Source organism: Cryptomeria japonica, chromosome 7, assembly GCF_030272615.1.
Source record: "Cryptomeria japonica chromosome 7, Sugi_1.0, whole genome shotgun sequence".
Lineage (NCBI taxonomy): Eukaryota > Viridiplantae > Streptophyta > Pinopsida > Cupressales > Cupressaceae > Cryptomeria > Cryptomeria japonica.
In genome coordinates this window covers 362,260,189-362,276,853 of record NC_081411.1, presented here as the reverse complement: position 1 = coordinate 362,276,853, position 16,665 = coordinate 362,260,189, and the positions used below count along the sequence as shown (strand labels likewise).

Below are 16,665 nucleotides of genomic sequence, written 5' to 3'. Positions count from 1 at the left end.
TTTTTAATTGTTGATAAATTTTCTGCCTTAAATCCTCAACATCTTTTAGCAGAACCACCAACTCAATATCCTTATCATTTCCTTGCATTAAGGGAGGATTATTATTTTCAAAGTCCATTGTCTCTTCTTGAATTTTCTCCTTTGATCCTTGCCTTTGATTCTCTTATCATTTCCTTTTAAGAGGACTTCCTTCTAACTGTTTGTTCTATGGATTTAGTTAATCTTGCCCTATATTTTCTTAAATAACTCTCGGAAGTTCCTCTCTTAAGGTTTAAGGACCTTCAAACATTTTTTCTTTTTAGAGAACCCTCTTTGGGGTGTCTTTATCCAAACATTTCACTTGCTATTTCCATTTCCCTCCACCTATGACAATTTCTAAGTTATTGCATGTTCCCATTTCCATATCAATTTCCATGGATATCTTTGCTACATTTCCTATTTTTCTATTAAGAAAATCCTCATCTACTCCTATAAATGAGCCCAAGGTGTCTCCAATTCTCATGATAGCCTTTTCACCCCAGTATTCAACCGGTAAACCCTACAGTATGAACCATTTTAAGGCTTTATTAATCTTGATTTTTTTTGAATCAAAATTTGGAATCTAGTTTGTATTAGAAAAACTAATTCCTTTATAGAAAGTAGGGCTGTCATTCAATATTTCATGCTTCAAATATAGATCTATGCATTCTATAAGAAAGCGGCCATTTTGAAGTGATCTTAAACATACCTTATTTGGGTATCTTTCCTTTCACAATTCAATTATCTTTTGAGTATATCCTTCTCCTGTATCATCACCTCCCCATTTTACAATTAGATCTATCTCCTTTAGTCTGTCTACTATTGCCATCGTCAACTCTGTGGGAATTACAAAAAGTTTACTCCCCAAACTCTTCTTTTTTTCAGACTTTCTCGTGTGTCTCCCAAGGGGTTTTTGAGATTTGCATTCTATTATTATGCCTTTCTTGGATTTCATTTTCTTCTCTCTTTCCTTTTTTGCCCAATATTTGTGTGCATCTTGAAGCTTTGGTTAATTTTTTTTGGGGCTTTACCAATAGTAAACCTATTTACCTCCATAGCTTTCCCATTTCTTCTTTGTATTATTGAGGGGTTATTTTTATACCACATACCTCCTTGACTTCGATATCTCATAAATCCCTCCATTTTTCCTCTCAAATAATTTACCCCCATATTCTGATCTCCCTTATGCCAATATTCTGGGTTTTGTCGTAACATTTTCTCTCCTTTCCATCTAAATGGCAAAGTTTGGGTCTATTGCTATTTTCTTGGGTATCGATCTTGATTTATCCCTTCGTTCCATTTCTTAAACTATATTTTCATATGGGTCTTTACCCTTTGTCTTCCTAGATCCTACGACAACTTCCTTGGCTCCTCATCTAGGTTTTGAGACTCCCGTGAATACTTGTTGTTGATTTCTTGATCATTTTGTCCTTTTCTTATATCTTACCATGACAATTGTCCCTTACTTTATAATCTCCATAGAAACTGTTCATTGTCTAGAGGTTTCCAAAGGGAATGTGGGTTTTTGGCTAAATTTCTTGGCCATTGCGAAGATCCCCTAAAACCTTGAGGTCGCCATGGATCCTTGAGTAGCCATCCATCTTGGCCATTGCCAAGATCCCCTAAAACCCTAAGATCGTCATGGATCCTTGCATAGCCATCCATCCTCCTTCAAATATAACAAAAGATTTAGATGATGGTTCTTTTTGGATTGTAGTTTAGTGTAGGAAGAAACATAGTAGTGTAGTGTAGCGTCGATCTATTTTTATTGTAGAGAGCATCTTTGGTGTAGTTTTATTGGGTGTTTTCTTCTATTGAAGAAATATCTTCTTTTATTTTCATAGAAGTTTTTTGTCTTTTTTTTACAATGTTTGCAAGCCATCTTGGAGGACTTTCACTCCTACTATGTGAATAATAACTGGTTTTAGGTACATGAGAATGAGGAGATGAGGATTGTATTTGCAAAGAACTATGAGATGCAAAATTCAAATGTGGAGAGGTCGGAGATGGTATATTATGTTCTTCATTCTCATTCTCATTGATTTTCACATCAATGATTTCTTCCACAAATGCTTTTCTCTTTGGTGTAAGAAGGTTACTTTCACTATTCTGTTGTATTGATTTTGTACCTACACTCGACGATTCTCTAATTTCATATTCATTTTTATTCTTCTTTTTTGTATCTGTAATAGATAATAAGATCTATCTAACCATTCTAGTGACATAAGTATAACACCCATGGCTCTATTATTCATTGATGGATCCTCAACAAATGACAAATCTATTGTATGAATTGGTTGCTCAGCTATTTTATTTGTGTGATAGGCTAGATGCAATTTCTTTCCATCTTCTTCCATGTCCTTGGGTATTTTATCAAAATTGCAAGCTTTCATTATATCAAGACTCAATCTACAATAATCTTTGATTCCGATTTCAAATTTATTCTCTTAATTAGCCCAGTGATCCTCTATAGTAGGTTTATGTATGTACCATGGCCCAATCATTACATTAATCTTCGTAGAGGATAAAATTTTGTCCTCTTGTGATCGTAGAAATATATATTCAAAGGTGCCCTATCAATTTTGGCTGTATAAGTTACTTCCATGTTGTTACAAGAATATTCACCCACCTTTATGGGAAAGGACAATGTAAAGTTCATTTGGATGACGAGTAACTTATCAATTTCTGCAACATGCCTACAAATTTCCAACAAAATTAGCTTGTCAAAAGGGTATTTGGGTAGCTTGTATGGATATCCTTCATATCCTCCAATTCTGATATAAGTAAATATTTTAAATTAGATATACCAATACCCTAACTTTAGAAGTTCTTTTTTTTGCTTTTGAAGATAATCTATTCCCAAAATCATTCTCAAGTTGCCTTATTATGAAGAAAATGAAGGTATCATTTACTACATAGTAGTATTTTGACATTCTTTTAGCCACAATTGTGGATACACGTCAAATATTCTTGTTTTTCCTTCATTTAAGTTATCAAATCTTCTTAGTCCTAAAAAGTCTGCCTTGGTATGCCAATATGTACACTAAATATGAAGTCATGTAATTTATTTTTATTTGAAGCACATTAACCAATTGGTCATACAAGTTATCACCTAGGATTATTGCCCAATCTATTTGCTTCCTCTTTGTTATTTTAACAAGTCCACCCTACAAGGTTTATAGTTCTCTGTATCTATAATATTATTTAATGATTTTGTTGACTGCAATTTACGGTCCATGTTGCACATTATCGAGCAATGGCCAAACGGGTAACAATAAAAGTTCAACAATATTATCCTAATCATAAAATTCATGCCAATTAGCCCACTATTTGAACTCCAAGGTCTCAACAAAGGCCATACCCCTTGATCCTGGAGCATGCAAAACAATTTTCTAATCATTGACATGGAAAATGAAAAGTGCATCTAGCTAAGATGAGGCATACATAAAGATGTAAAAGTGGAGTCTAGATTGCAGGAGGAGAGGCATGATTTAAAAACGCAAGAATAAAGTTGTTTGATGATCAACAAATCATATTGCATAAAGTTTATTAATATCTTTGCTGTGAAACAAAGTAGTTTGGCATATATAGTTGTGGGTATGGAGACTTGAAGTTGTTTCTTTTAAAGTAATCTAAGGACATGAACTAAATTAAAGAGAATTTTAAAACAACCAGAAAGCTTCAAATAGCCGAGGCAACTAACCAGATTTGAGGGCATTATTTCAACTATACAATGCACAATAGAAGCGCAAAAGTATCTTACCCTTTATGTGTTGTGTAATTAGATGCTACCAATGCTCAATGTGCTTTGCGATCCAGAAATCTTGTAAATGAGATATGCTGAACACACAACATAAGAAAGAAACCCGACACATTAAAGAGAGCAAGGGAAGAAAACATTCAATGAATGAGCAGTGTGTCATAAAAGAAGAGGTTCCCAAAAGAAGAAAACATATATATCAAGCATTCGATAGTAGATCAACTTTATCAATTTGCATATATTGTGGCAGCTACATAGTTCGAATGGCATCAGGAGTCGATTTATTTTTTACATTTTTACTAATGTAGACATGTCTATATAGAGGGAGCTACGATGCACGGTGTGCAATTTCTGTGAGGACAACATGCCTAGGAAAGAAAATATGAAGAAAGGAAGAGATTTAGCTCCAACACCTTTTGATAAATCAAGTATATAAAATCTGATTTTAATTCCAAAAATAGCTCATACAAAATCTTCCACAATTAGCACAACATATTTTACACCATTTTTTGCTCATGTACCTATCTAAAATGGACTCGTAACTTCAATTCCATCACTAATTGTCAATCCTCCAATGTCTGTAATTGATGTAAAACAAAACAATTTTACTAACATAGTGTCCTTTATGAATCCGGAAAAGGTTTTTTGGGGGTAGAAATAGACAGTAAGAGACATTTGCATCTTCTATTTGTACTATATATGGAGAAAATTCTAGAAATTTGGATTGAAAATGAAATAATAATATAGACTAGAGTAAAAAGAATTGCATTGAATCATCAATTTTATGCAAATTTAGGATATCTTTTTCTTCATAAAAGAAAGGAAGTATAGCTAATCACACACAATTTTATTACTGCAAGAGAATGTCAGAGATCAAAATGAGAATAAAGTTTGAAAGCTATCAAGCAAAGAAAGTGAAGTATAAATAAGAGCAAGTGCCAAGTGCAACCTAGATTCGTATTAAAATGAAACAAAACAGTGACAATGAAGATAAGGTTCTTAAAGTTTTTAAACACTTGATGTTTTTAGAGAATTCAAGCAGAATTGACAAAGGAATGAATATTAGGAATTCATTTGACTATGCTCAGTGTGGCATTTTCTTTTGCTAAATCAGCTTGATTGTGGGCTTCTTGTTTGTTTTGAGTCTCTGCAATCAAAACCCTACAAAATAACTCAAGTTATGCTGAACGTAAATCAACCAGAGGAAAAATGAACTGGGGTATTGGATTTTTAAATAATTTGCAGTCTATTGGAAATGTGAAAAACTCTAGTAAGAATAGTGGCCATATGAAATTTTCTATGAATGGTTCTCTTCCTGAAAGTATGGGATTGGGAGGTGATATTTTACACCATTTTTTGCTCATGTACCTATCTAAAATGGACTTAGATAGTAAGAGACATTTGCATCTTCTATCTGTACTATATGTGGAGAAAATTTTGGAAATTTGGATTGAAAATGAAATAATAATAGAGACCAGAATAAAAAGAATTGCATTGAATCATCATTTTTAAGCAAATTTAGGATATCTTTTTCTTAATAAAAGAAAGGAAGTATAGGTAATCACACACAATTTTATTACTGCAAGAGAATGTTAGAGATCAAAATGAGAATAAAGTTTGAAAGCTATCAAGCAAAGAAAGTGAAGTATAAATAAGAGCAAGTGCCAAGTGCAACCCAGATTCGTATTAAAATGAAACAAAACTGTGACAATGAAGACAAGGTTCTCAAAGTTTTTAAACATTTAATGTTTTTGGAGAATTAAAGCAGAATTGACAAAGGAACGAATATGAGGAAATTCTGCAGTTTCATTTGACTATGCTCAGTGTGGCATTTTCTTTTGCTGAATCAGCTTGATTGTGGGCTTCTTGTTTGTTTTGAGTCTCTACAATCAAAACCCTACAAAATAACTCAACTTATGTTGAACGTAAATCAACTAGAGGAAAAATGAATTGGGGTACTAGATTTTTAAATAATTTGCAGTCTGCTGGAAATGTGAAAAACTCTAGTAAGAATAATGGCCATATGAAATTTTCTATGAATGGTTCTCTTCCTGAAAGTATGGGATTGGGAGGTGGTTGGCAAGTGGCATATCAATTGCAATAGTCTGAATCAAATCAGAGTGCAAGTTTAAAGAGAGTTCTTCTTTATGCTGGATCTGCCTCTCACATCCCTTCAGCTGCAGGTTCTATAATATCATTAAAATCATTACCTGGTTTAGAAGGACGTGAATCCATGCAAGTTTTTGCTTTGGTGGGTGAGCCAGCATTGTCTTTGATGGGTGCATAATTGCAGGTCCAACAACATTTTTTGATCATGGTCCATAAAAGATGGACCCTTTTTAAAGAACAAGAATCAAGTATATTTGCATGTTAAGTCTTGGAAATTGACACTTTATTACACTTTATTGATAAAACAATATAACAATAAAACAAAGCATCAAAAATTATTCCCATCTATCTTGTACAATCATGCCTCTCTGACTTTTACATCGAAACCATACAAAATAACTCAACTTATGCTGAACGTAAATCAACCAGAGGAAAAATGAACTGGGGTACTGGATTTTTAAATAATTTGCAGTCTGCTGGAAATGTGAAAAACTCTAGTAAGAACAGTGGCCATATGAAATTTTTTATGAATGGTTCTCTTCCTGAAAGTATGGGATTGGGAGGTGGTTGGCAAGTGGCATATCAATTGCTGTTAGAGTAATTGGGTCTTTACTTGATTAATTAAACAGTATTTGTTTAATTCTTTAAGTTCCCAATTATCTTTTTACACTTAAGCTAACATTAGGTGCATATAATTAATTATTATGTGCAAGCCTAGGGTTTTCCCTTTTTAGGGTTTCTTGACCTATTAGAGGTTAATTTTTCTTTTCATTGTATTATCTTTCACAATGCTTTTTTGGTGAATTGGAGCTCTCATATTTTGAAAATATTTTTCCTGTGTTTTGTATGTTCTTCAGATTTTGCTTCATTGCTTCTCCTTGCAATAGGTTATTCGGCTTGCAGAAGATCTTCAGGCTACTGTGGGGTTGTATTTCTCAACTCCTATATGATATTAGAGCTCAGATCTGTAGCTACCTGTTCCTATTTTTTGAGAATTTTGCAGTTGAAGCAGATCTGGGGTTTCAGGCATTTTTTATGTGCTTAGGGTTAAGTTTTTTTTTTTTTTTTTGAGCACTTTGGGCCTAAACGTCGTGCTTAGAAGGCCCAAAAACCCCTATAGTCATATAAAATTTTTCCTTTTTTTGACCTCTGAGCATCTGGGTGATATTTTTTTTCTCCCAGCCAGGTCGTACGACCCTGGCACGCAAATCGAGAATTTTTTTTTCATTTTTGCCTTTTTACGGCATGTAGGCCGGATTGTTTTTGATTTTTTAAAAAAAATTTCATAAAAAAAAAATCAAAAAATCCCAAAAAGGGAGGGCGAAAAAGTTTTTTAAATTTTTTTTTTTTTTGTTTTTGGGCATCGGACCTGACAGTCCAGCGTCGTACGGCCCTACGGACCTGTCAGGCCGACCCCACCTGGCGTCGCCGGCTGTCCCCAACTTCGGCTCTGGCAACTAGGCCCCCGTCGGCTCCGGCCCTTCGGCCCTCGCCGACCACCGCCAGCCAACCCTCCGGCCCCCAGCCGGCCAACGCCACCCCGACCCTCCGGCATCCTTAGTGCCGCTCCGGCCCCGTGCTGCACTGCCCCCACTCTACTCAGCTAGGCCGCACAGCCTCCTCTCGACCCCTGCTCTGCCTGAGCTTTGCCCCTAGCTCTGCTCCACTCGGCAAGTGCTCCGCTTAGCGCGGGCCGCACCACCTCTTCCCGGCCCGAGCCCCACCTCCGCCCGGAACACGACCAACTCCTCCTCTCTAGTCTTTTTGAGAGGGGGTTGATTTTTTTGGCTTAGATTGTGCATCTAGAGTCGGATTTTGGTGAACGAATAGGTGTTGGAAAGGTGATTCCGAACCGGACCGCGTGGTGGTGGATTTTTTTTTTTCTGAATATGCTTTTTGACTATGTTTTTTATAGTCAAAGTTGGGCTTTTTTTTGCACTTCTAGGGCCGTAGAATGGGCAAACGGACTTCATTTTTCAAAAACGAATAGGCATTGGAAAGCTCTCAGCATGCTCTATTAAGATTTGTGATCTTTTTTCTTATAATTTTTACCAGGTACATGAGATATCAGTTTGAAGTTTTTTTGCTTATGCACTACTTCCTTCTCATTACTATGTACTAGGGTTTGGGTTTCTCTATTGTGGGGGGTGTTTTTTTCTCGCTTTCTGTCATTTATATTAGAAATAAAGAACACCTAAACTCTCAAAATAAATAAACCCTTCTACATCTTCTGTCTATTCTGAAAGATCACATAATAAAAACAACTAATAAGCAGGTGCAGGTGCAGAGTTTTTTTCTTTGTTCTCATGGCAGATCCTTCAGTTGAGTTGTTGACTTCACACAACTATCACACCTGGAAGCCCCGCATCACGAGGCTTCTTAGGTCATGAGGGTTGTGGGCTTCTTTGGATGAGGTTCAACTAGACCTACAACGTCCTTATGAGATTCTTATGTACCAAAACAAGTTGGATGAGACCATGGGTTTGATCTTTTTGCATGTCTCCGACAGTCTTCTGTTTCACCTTGATGAGTTGCTTACTCCTCAGGATATGTGGTTGAAGTTTGATTCTCTCTTCAAGAGGGTCAATGAGATTTGGGCATTACAGATTGAGGCCGAGTTGACTTCTTTGTTACCTGATTCCTTTCCCACTATTGAGGATTTTTTGAACAAATTCAAGACTACTAGATCCATTCTTTAGGGATGTGGAAAGAACAAGACTGATATAGAGTGCATTCATTTGATTCTTTCGAAGCTTCGGGGTCACTTTAAGTTTTTTGCCTCTGCTTTCTACTCCACCATGGATGGCTTGGGTACTAATTTCACCATGCCTAGCTTTGATGTCTTTTGTGAGTGATTGTCTTGTGAGTAGCCTCATCTTTCTCAGCTGGATACGCTCTCAGGCTCCAAGAATAAAGCATTGGTTGCTCAGTCCTCTAAGGAGAAGGAGAAATAGAAGCAAAAACCAAAGCTGAAAAAGCCTTCTGCAGGTAGTGAGAATTCCTCCAAGCCTGCTCCTAAGTTCGATTCAAAACCCTTTCCTCCCAAACAAGGGAAATCTTCACAGTTCAGTGAGTCTTCCTCCAAGACTAAGAAGAAATCATCAGACACTTGTAGTTTTTGTGGCAAGGATGGACATCCAGTTTCCAGGTGTTGGAAATGATTAGAGGCTTTAGAGGAAGCCATGCAGCAGCATCACATTTCCTCACCTCAGGCATCTTCTCCTTCCATAGGGAAAGGTCATGCTCTCATTGCTAGAGCTTTGACCTATGGGTCCACATGGATTCTAGATTCTGGTGTTTCTCACCATATGACACACATTCAGCAGTTGGTTACTTCTCTTGCCTCTTGTAGTATTTCACAGATTGCAGTGGGTGACTCCATTCAACTTTCCGTTTTGGGTTCAGGTTCTGTCTCTTTGGATGGGGGTACTCTACAGGATGTTTTGGTTGTCCCTGATATCTCAATGAATCTTCTGTCCATTTATCAGATTTGCCACTTTGGCTCTGGTAAGACAGTTGAGTTCTCACCACATGATGTGGTTATTCGAGACCTCCATGACCCTGATTTGGTTGTGGCTTCTGGTAGTGTGGACTCTGCATCACGTCTCTACAGATTTGACGAATTTGAGCCCTCTTCGGGTACAGGTTCATCTCTCATAGCACATGCAGATTCAGTGAGTAAGCTTTGGCATGAGCGATTGGGCCATGTCAATTACAGATATCTTCAACAGATGAGTACACAGGCACTTATTCTTGGGCTCCCACAGATTTCCTGCACTAATGGTATTTGTCATGGTTGTGTGCTTGGCAAGCATCACAGAGATCCCTTTCCGAAGGGGAGAGCCTCTCGTGCTTTGGCACCCTTAGAGTTGATTCACAGTGACCTCATGTCATTTCCCACTCCTTTTTCAGGGGCCAAGTATGTACTCACTTTTATTGATGACTTCTCCAGATGCACATGGGTGTACTTTCTTAAGTATAAGTCTGATGTCTTTGATTCTTTTTGAATTTTCAAGACATATGTAGAGAAGCAGTTTGGCTATTCTATTCGGCGAATACGTATAGATAATGGGGGGAGTATGTGAATCAGGCTTTCAGAGATTTTTGCACTGAACATGGTTTGCAACATTAGTTTACTATTCCCTACACCCCTCAGTAGAATGGTGTCACTGAATGCAAGAACAAAACTTTACGGGAGATGGCGAATTGTATGATTCAGTCCAGGTCCATGGATTTGTCTTTTTGGGCCGAGGCAATCAATTTTGCCAACTATATTCAGAATCAGATGCCTCACAAGGCTATTCGACATATGACTCTTGAGGAGGCTTGGTCTCATGACAAGCCTGATGTTTCCTTTTTTCGAGTATTTGGTAGTGAGGCATGGGCCTTTATTCCTGATGCTCAGAGGAAAGCCATGGAGTGGAAGAGCCGACCACTCATTTTTGTTGGCTATTGTGAGGATGTTAAGGCATACAGGTTGTTTGATCCTGATTCCAGAGAGGTCCTATTTCGACGGGATGTTCAGTTTGATGAGCATCTTCCCACAGTGGATACCCCGACTCTAGTGTCTACTCCTCTGCCTACTCCAACCACTGCACCTCTTTAGGATCTTTTTGAGGATGATTCTAATGATGGTGCTGATGATCCACCATCCCCACCCCCACCATCCCCACCTCCATTTGCTCCACCTCAGATGCCCAAGTGGGCTCGTCTTACTATTGCAGCGGCAGGTCCTATGGCTGGTGATCCTTCAGATACTTGTCGCACTCATTCTCATACTGTGGGTTCTAGTCTTTTGAGTCATGCTATTTCAGATGATCCTCAAAAGTTTTCAGAGGTGACAGGTCACCCTGAGTGGGATTGTGCTATGGAGGAGGAGTATTCTTCTTTGATGAGGAATCATACTTGGGATCTCTTTCCTCTTCCTAAGGGTAGAAAGATGGTTAGGTGTTGTTGGTTGTATCGCACTAAATATGTTGCTGATTGTTCCATTGATAAGTACAAAGCACGTCTTGTTGTGAAGGGTTTTTCACAGGTTGAGGGTATTGATTACTCTGAGACATTTGCCCCTGTTGCCAAGATGAATTCCATTCGCTTTGTACTATCTCTTGTAGCTTCTCGGCGTTGGCCTATTTTTCAGATGGATGTGAAGAGTGCCTTCTTGCACGGGGATCTACAGGAGGAAATCTACATGGAACAACCTTAGGGATTTGTGCAAGATAGTTCTTTGGTTTGCAGAGTTTAGCATTCATTGTATGGTCTCAAACAGGCCCCTCGGGCTTGGTATGAGAATATGGACTCTTTCTTGCTCTCCATTGGGTTCTCCCATAGTCATTCTGATCACACCGTCTACATTCAGCTTCTTGAGGGTGACATCTTGATTCTTGTGCTATATGTTGATGATCTTCTCATCACGGTAGCTCATCATCTATGATTCAACATATTCAGCGTGCCTTAATGGATCAGTTTGAGATGACAGATCTCGGTCTGTTGTACTATTTCCTTGGTCTTTAGGTGATTCAGTCTTCTGATGGGATCTCTCTCTACCAGCAGAAGTATGCTCTTGACATGCTTCAATGCTTCGGCATGCTTGATTGCAAGCCTGCTCCCACTCCATTTTAGTCAGGGGTTGTTTTGACCATAGCTTGTCCCACTCCTTCAATCGATTCTACACTTTACAGGCAGTTGGTTGGCAATTTGTTGTACCTAACTCACACCCGTCCTGATATTTCCTTTGTGGTTGGTCTTGTCTCTCGATTCTCCCATGATCCTTATGAGAGTCATTGGCAAGCTGCCAAACGTATTTTGAGGTACGTTTAGGGCACTAGTTCTCATGACATTCATTACACATCAGGGGAACCTCACATTGTTGGTTACACTGATCGAAAGTCTACTTCTGGCTTTGTTTTCTGTCTTGGCTCTAGTCCTATCACATGGTCTTGCAAGAAGCAGACTGCTCATGCATTATCATCTACAGAGGCTGAGTATCAATCTTCTGTGCTCGCTAGTCAGGAGATCTTATGGCTTTGACAGTTGATGACTGAGTTTGGCTTTCCTCCTGATAGTCCCACTGTTCTTTTGTGTGACAATTAGAGTGCTATTCATATTTCCTGCAACACGGTAGAGCATCAGCGGATGAAGCACATTGAGCTTCACATGCATTTCATCTGTCAGTTGATTCAGGATGGTGTTCTCATTCTGGAGTACATTCCCACTTCTGAGTAGGTTGCAGACATCTTCATGAAAACTTTTGTATCGCTGCGCTATCTTCAGTTGCACTCTATGCTTGGGGTGAAGGAAGTTGTCCTTGGGGGGTCTTTATGAGGCCTTCCTTCCTTCTTCTTCTTTCAACATGTTCTTTTATCTCTTTTTGGAGAGGAGTTTTTTCCCACTGGGTTTTCTCCTTTGTCTCCATTTCGTAGAGATTTCTATGTATTTGGGTACCTCATTAGGCCTTGTTGCCAGGACCCATCTTTCATGCTTTCAGTAGTTGTTCTAGGTTTTAGCTTCTCCCTAAGTCTAGCTTAAGGGGGGGTGTTAGAGTAATTGAGTCTTTACTTGATTAATTAAACAATATTTGTTTAATTCTTTAAGTTCCCAATTATCTTTTTACACTTAAGCTAACATTAGGTGCATATAATTAATTATTTTAATTAATTATTATGTGCAAGCCTAGGGTTTTCCCTTTTTAGGGTTTCTTGACCTATTAGAGGTTAATTTTTCTTTTCATTATATTATCTTTCACAATACTTTTTTGGTGAATTGGAGCTCTCATATTTTGAGAATATTTTTCTTGTGTTTTATATGTTCTTCAGATTTTGCTTCATTGCTTCTCCTTGTAACAAGTTATTCGGCTTGCAAAAGATCTTCAGGCTACTGTGGGGTTGTATTTCTCAACTCCTATAATTGCAACAGTCTGAATCAAATCAGAGTGCAAGTTTAAAGAGAGTTTTTCTTTATGCTGGATCTGCCTCTCACATCCCTTCAGCGGCAAGTTCTATAAGATCATTAAAATCATTACTTGGTTTAGAAGGATGTGAATCCATGCAAGTTTCTGCTTTGGTGGGTGAGCCAGCATTGTCTTTGATGGGTGCATAATTGCAGGTCCAACAACATTTTCTGATCATGGTCCATAAAAGATGGACCCTTTTTAAAGAACAAGAATCAAGTATATTTGCATGTTAAGTCTTGGCAATTGACACTTTATTACACTTTATTGATAAAACAATATAACAATAAAACAAAGCATCAAAAATTATTCCCATCTGTCTTGTACAATCATGCCACTCTGACTTTTACACATTACACATTGAAGCACATAAACCAAAAGATTTTTTACAAGACAAATTCCAAAAAAATCGACAAAATTAGACAACCACAATCAATATTTCCTAACAAAAGATTCTCCATGAAGTGAATTTGTAGCCAATTGACATTTGCAATTAGATCATACTAATTGGTTAATATCAAATCTGTTACATTCTATCAGCGTATGAGTGAATATGACAACCAAATCTGTTACATTCTATCAGCGTATGAGTGAATATGACAACCAAATCTGTTACATTCTATCAGCCTATTTGTGAATATGACAATATACCTGTTGAGAAATTTTAACCACTACTAATTCCAATAGGTTCTTTGTGCCATGACCAGTTTATGGATGGTTTTGTATCACTACTTGAGTTTTCAGTTTTAGCAGGAAGAAGTGACTCTAGGCCAACCTTCTCCATTGCCATTGAAGAAGTCTACGTACGTACTTTATTTATAAGAAACCACATGTCCATATTTTTGGTGGCCACATTGTATTTACATGCAAGACCGCTTCCCTCAAAACCCACAACAAAGTGAAAACAACTTATGTGAATTTAGTGAACACAGCTTGTGTGCGTTTTGTGCAGAGTGCAGTGGACATTTGTCATATAAAAAGACATAGAGATACAACCAAATACTTACATTTTGATGATTATATTGTATTGTATTGTTGTATTGGGAAACAACTGAAGGCTCCCCTCTTTTCTTTATTCTCTTATTTTAAGATAAAAACACGAAATCCTCTGTATTGTGTTTGGATTACTTGATGGGAAGTGGAAATTGTCACTTGCATTAACGAAGATAGATTTGTGTTGTTTTCCAATGAATAGGTGCTAAGATTGTGGAGAAAAAATAATGTAAAGCGAGCAACTGCCACTGCAACGCACTGACAGACACATTGTACCGTGTGCGTTCTCTCCCGTTGGAATTCACATTTTTCTCTAACATTCTGCAGCCTTCAATAGAAACCAATAAGAGGCAACCAAATTAAGATACAAGACGATTCAAATGTGCCAAGCTATTCATGGGATGAACATCCTTAACCTTAAAGACTAAACAAGAGTCTTTGGTAAGATACACTCTTACATTTGTTTAGTGCTTGTATATATGTAAATACACTTGCATGGCATTAAAGAAACAAAGGAAACAAATGTGTATAGACATTTAGACCATAGCAGAGAAATGCCAAAGGAAACAAAGGTGTATGGATTTGTTGAAAGGCCCTAAATGTTTTTAGACAAATGCAAGAGGTAGGTGTAAAGCCAGAGTCGATTACACCTCTCAGTATCATTCCAACAAAACAGGGTATGGATATACTTCAAAACATAATGGAAATGGGATTGTTGTCAAATGTTGTAGTTGTCAATGCCGAGGTACATATCTATGCAAAATGTGGGAGCATAAATAGGGTACGTGAACTGTTTGGAAAAATGGCTCAAAAAAGCTAATTAAGGTGATTACTTGGTAATCTCCCCTCTGTAGTTTTTGCTTATGCAAACTGGGGGCTTTGGAATAGGATATCAATGTTGCATAGCTAGGACTTTGAAAATCTTAGCTGGATATACGTCCATGAAAATTGCAAAATCCCATTCTAGTTTCTACAGATTGATCCAAGATTTTATAATTTTTCTCTGTCTATGGAAAATGCATTGCCTAAGTGACATGCTAACAAACCACACACAAATATTGCACTTTGGATGCTTTCCCTTTAAATATAGTGGAAAAAATCTATAATGAGCGCTGAAGTTTCTGAATTCCAACTCCATTTCCATCATTGAGGGATAAAAGAATTCATATAAGAGTTCATAATGGTAGAACTAAACTTGATGTCAAGAATTTATGAAGCATAAAGAATCAAGTTCCGACAAATTGGAGTTTTCCTTGCACACCCCTAAAATTTTATGAGAACCATACTTGCAATCCAATTGGGGGATAACTTGCTGAACCTGCAAATACTAGAACAGAGAACAAAAATAATCCACACGCACATTTAGCTAAATGGGGTTCCATAAATACCAGAACAGAGCAGATTTCGCTGAAGAAAAGCTGAAGGTAAAAAGGCCATGTCGTGCTCCAGGACAGCTAAACATTAAAAATGAGGCATCATGAGTTTATTAATATTGTTTCATTGTCATCTCCCACCAATGTAGTAACGGGTCCTCTGCCCTGCATGCCCAAAACGAAAACCCTAAGAGCCATCTGTCTCTGCACATCCACGTCGCACAGGTGCAGCCGTAAATGCCAACTGTGTGCAACAGACGCTAACCGAGATCTAGTTTTTGCCCCCTTCCTCTGTATCCAGGCGTTCTCTTGCCTTGGGCTTTGCATTGCCTATCCGTCCGCCATCTATAGCCTACCAACGCTCCCACCTTGCAAATAATGGTTAAAACCCAAGCACATATCTCTGCCAAATTGGGATTTAGACTTAGGAAATTGGGATTTAGACTTAGGATAGTCTTGACATAGAACAAAACAAGCCATGCTATTGGCTGTCAAAAGATATGATTATTAACTAATTAATGTGAAGCCTTGCCAATAGTTCCTTGTGGGAGGCAGGAACTAAAAATATAGTAGCACATCCGATGGGTGGAAACTTTTTGCATCGAGCATACCATACACTCTGTTCAAAAGTGTTATGAAATCTTGTACCTCCTCATTGAAGTTGGCCTTGTGTACTGATCTTGCCATCTTCTTCGGATTCTTATTTTGCACCAGAAGTAGTTTATCATTAATGAAATCTGCGGCTTTGTTTTTTTTCTTTTCGTAGAAGTTGATAGCCATTTCGAATCAATACATTCATATTCTGCATATTGTGGAATATGGAATATTTTATGTATCATTTCTGGATTAATATCTAAGATAATTTGACCTGATGGGATAATTATCTTCTTCTCATTTCTATCATATGATTCTGCACACTTCATAACTAAGTCAATAGATTGTACATAAATTGGGAATGCTGCTAGTTCAACTAATCCACAATTTAATATAGATTACATGTGACAAAATTGTTCTATCTCCCCCCTTTTCAATTCTCTGTAAGAACTCTACTATGTCCACGTGACCTAAATCTGCATCTCTTATTTCACTATAGGGTGAGACAAATTCTAAAGGATGATAGCGATCCTAATTACTATACTTCAATTTGTTGAAGTTTTTTCTCAAAAATGGGACGAACAACTATGCCCAGATGAATAGTAAAAGATTTAAACCATAAATTTCTATTATTGAATGAAACTTACATTAATTTAATTAAAAAAATTATTGACCTTCAATAAATTCAAAAAAGAAATTGAAAAATAACTGAAAACAACAAAAGTAACTGAGAAATATGATGATTATAAAATAAATCATATAAGTTTACTGAGAAGAAAAGTCAAATTTTACAACATATATCACAAGTGCAATGCAAACCAAATTCTAAAAGTTTACATATTGTTTCATAATTACATTAAATGACTGAT

General features: G+C 37.4%; 1 long non-coding RNA gene across 1 annotated transcript; it reads right to left on the bottom strand.

The window, feature by feature from the left end:
- Positions 1–3,103: 3,103 nt before the first annotated feature.
- Positions 3,104–15,954, bottom strand: LOC131857212 (uncharacterized). Its single transcript, XR_009358606.1, has 3 exons — positions 15,218–15,954; positions 3,782–3,858; positions 3,104–3,388 (listed from the first exon to the last, which is right to left on the bottom strand). It is a non-coding gene; the product is annotated as an uncharacterized LOC131857212 (long non-coding RNA).
- Between the last annotated feature and the right edge of the window lie 711 nt (positions 15,955–16,665).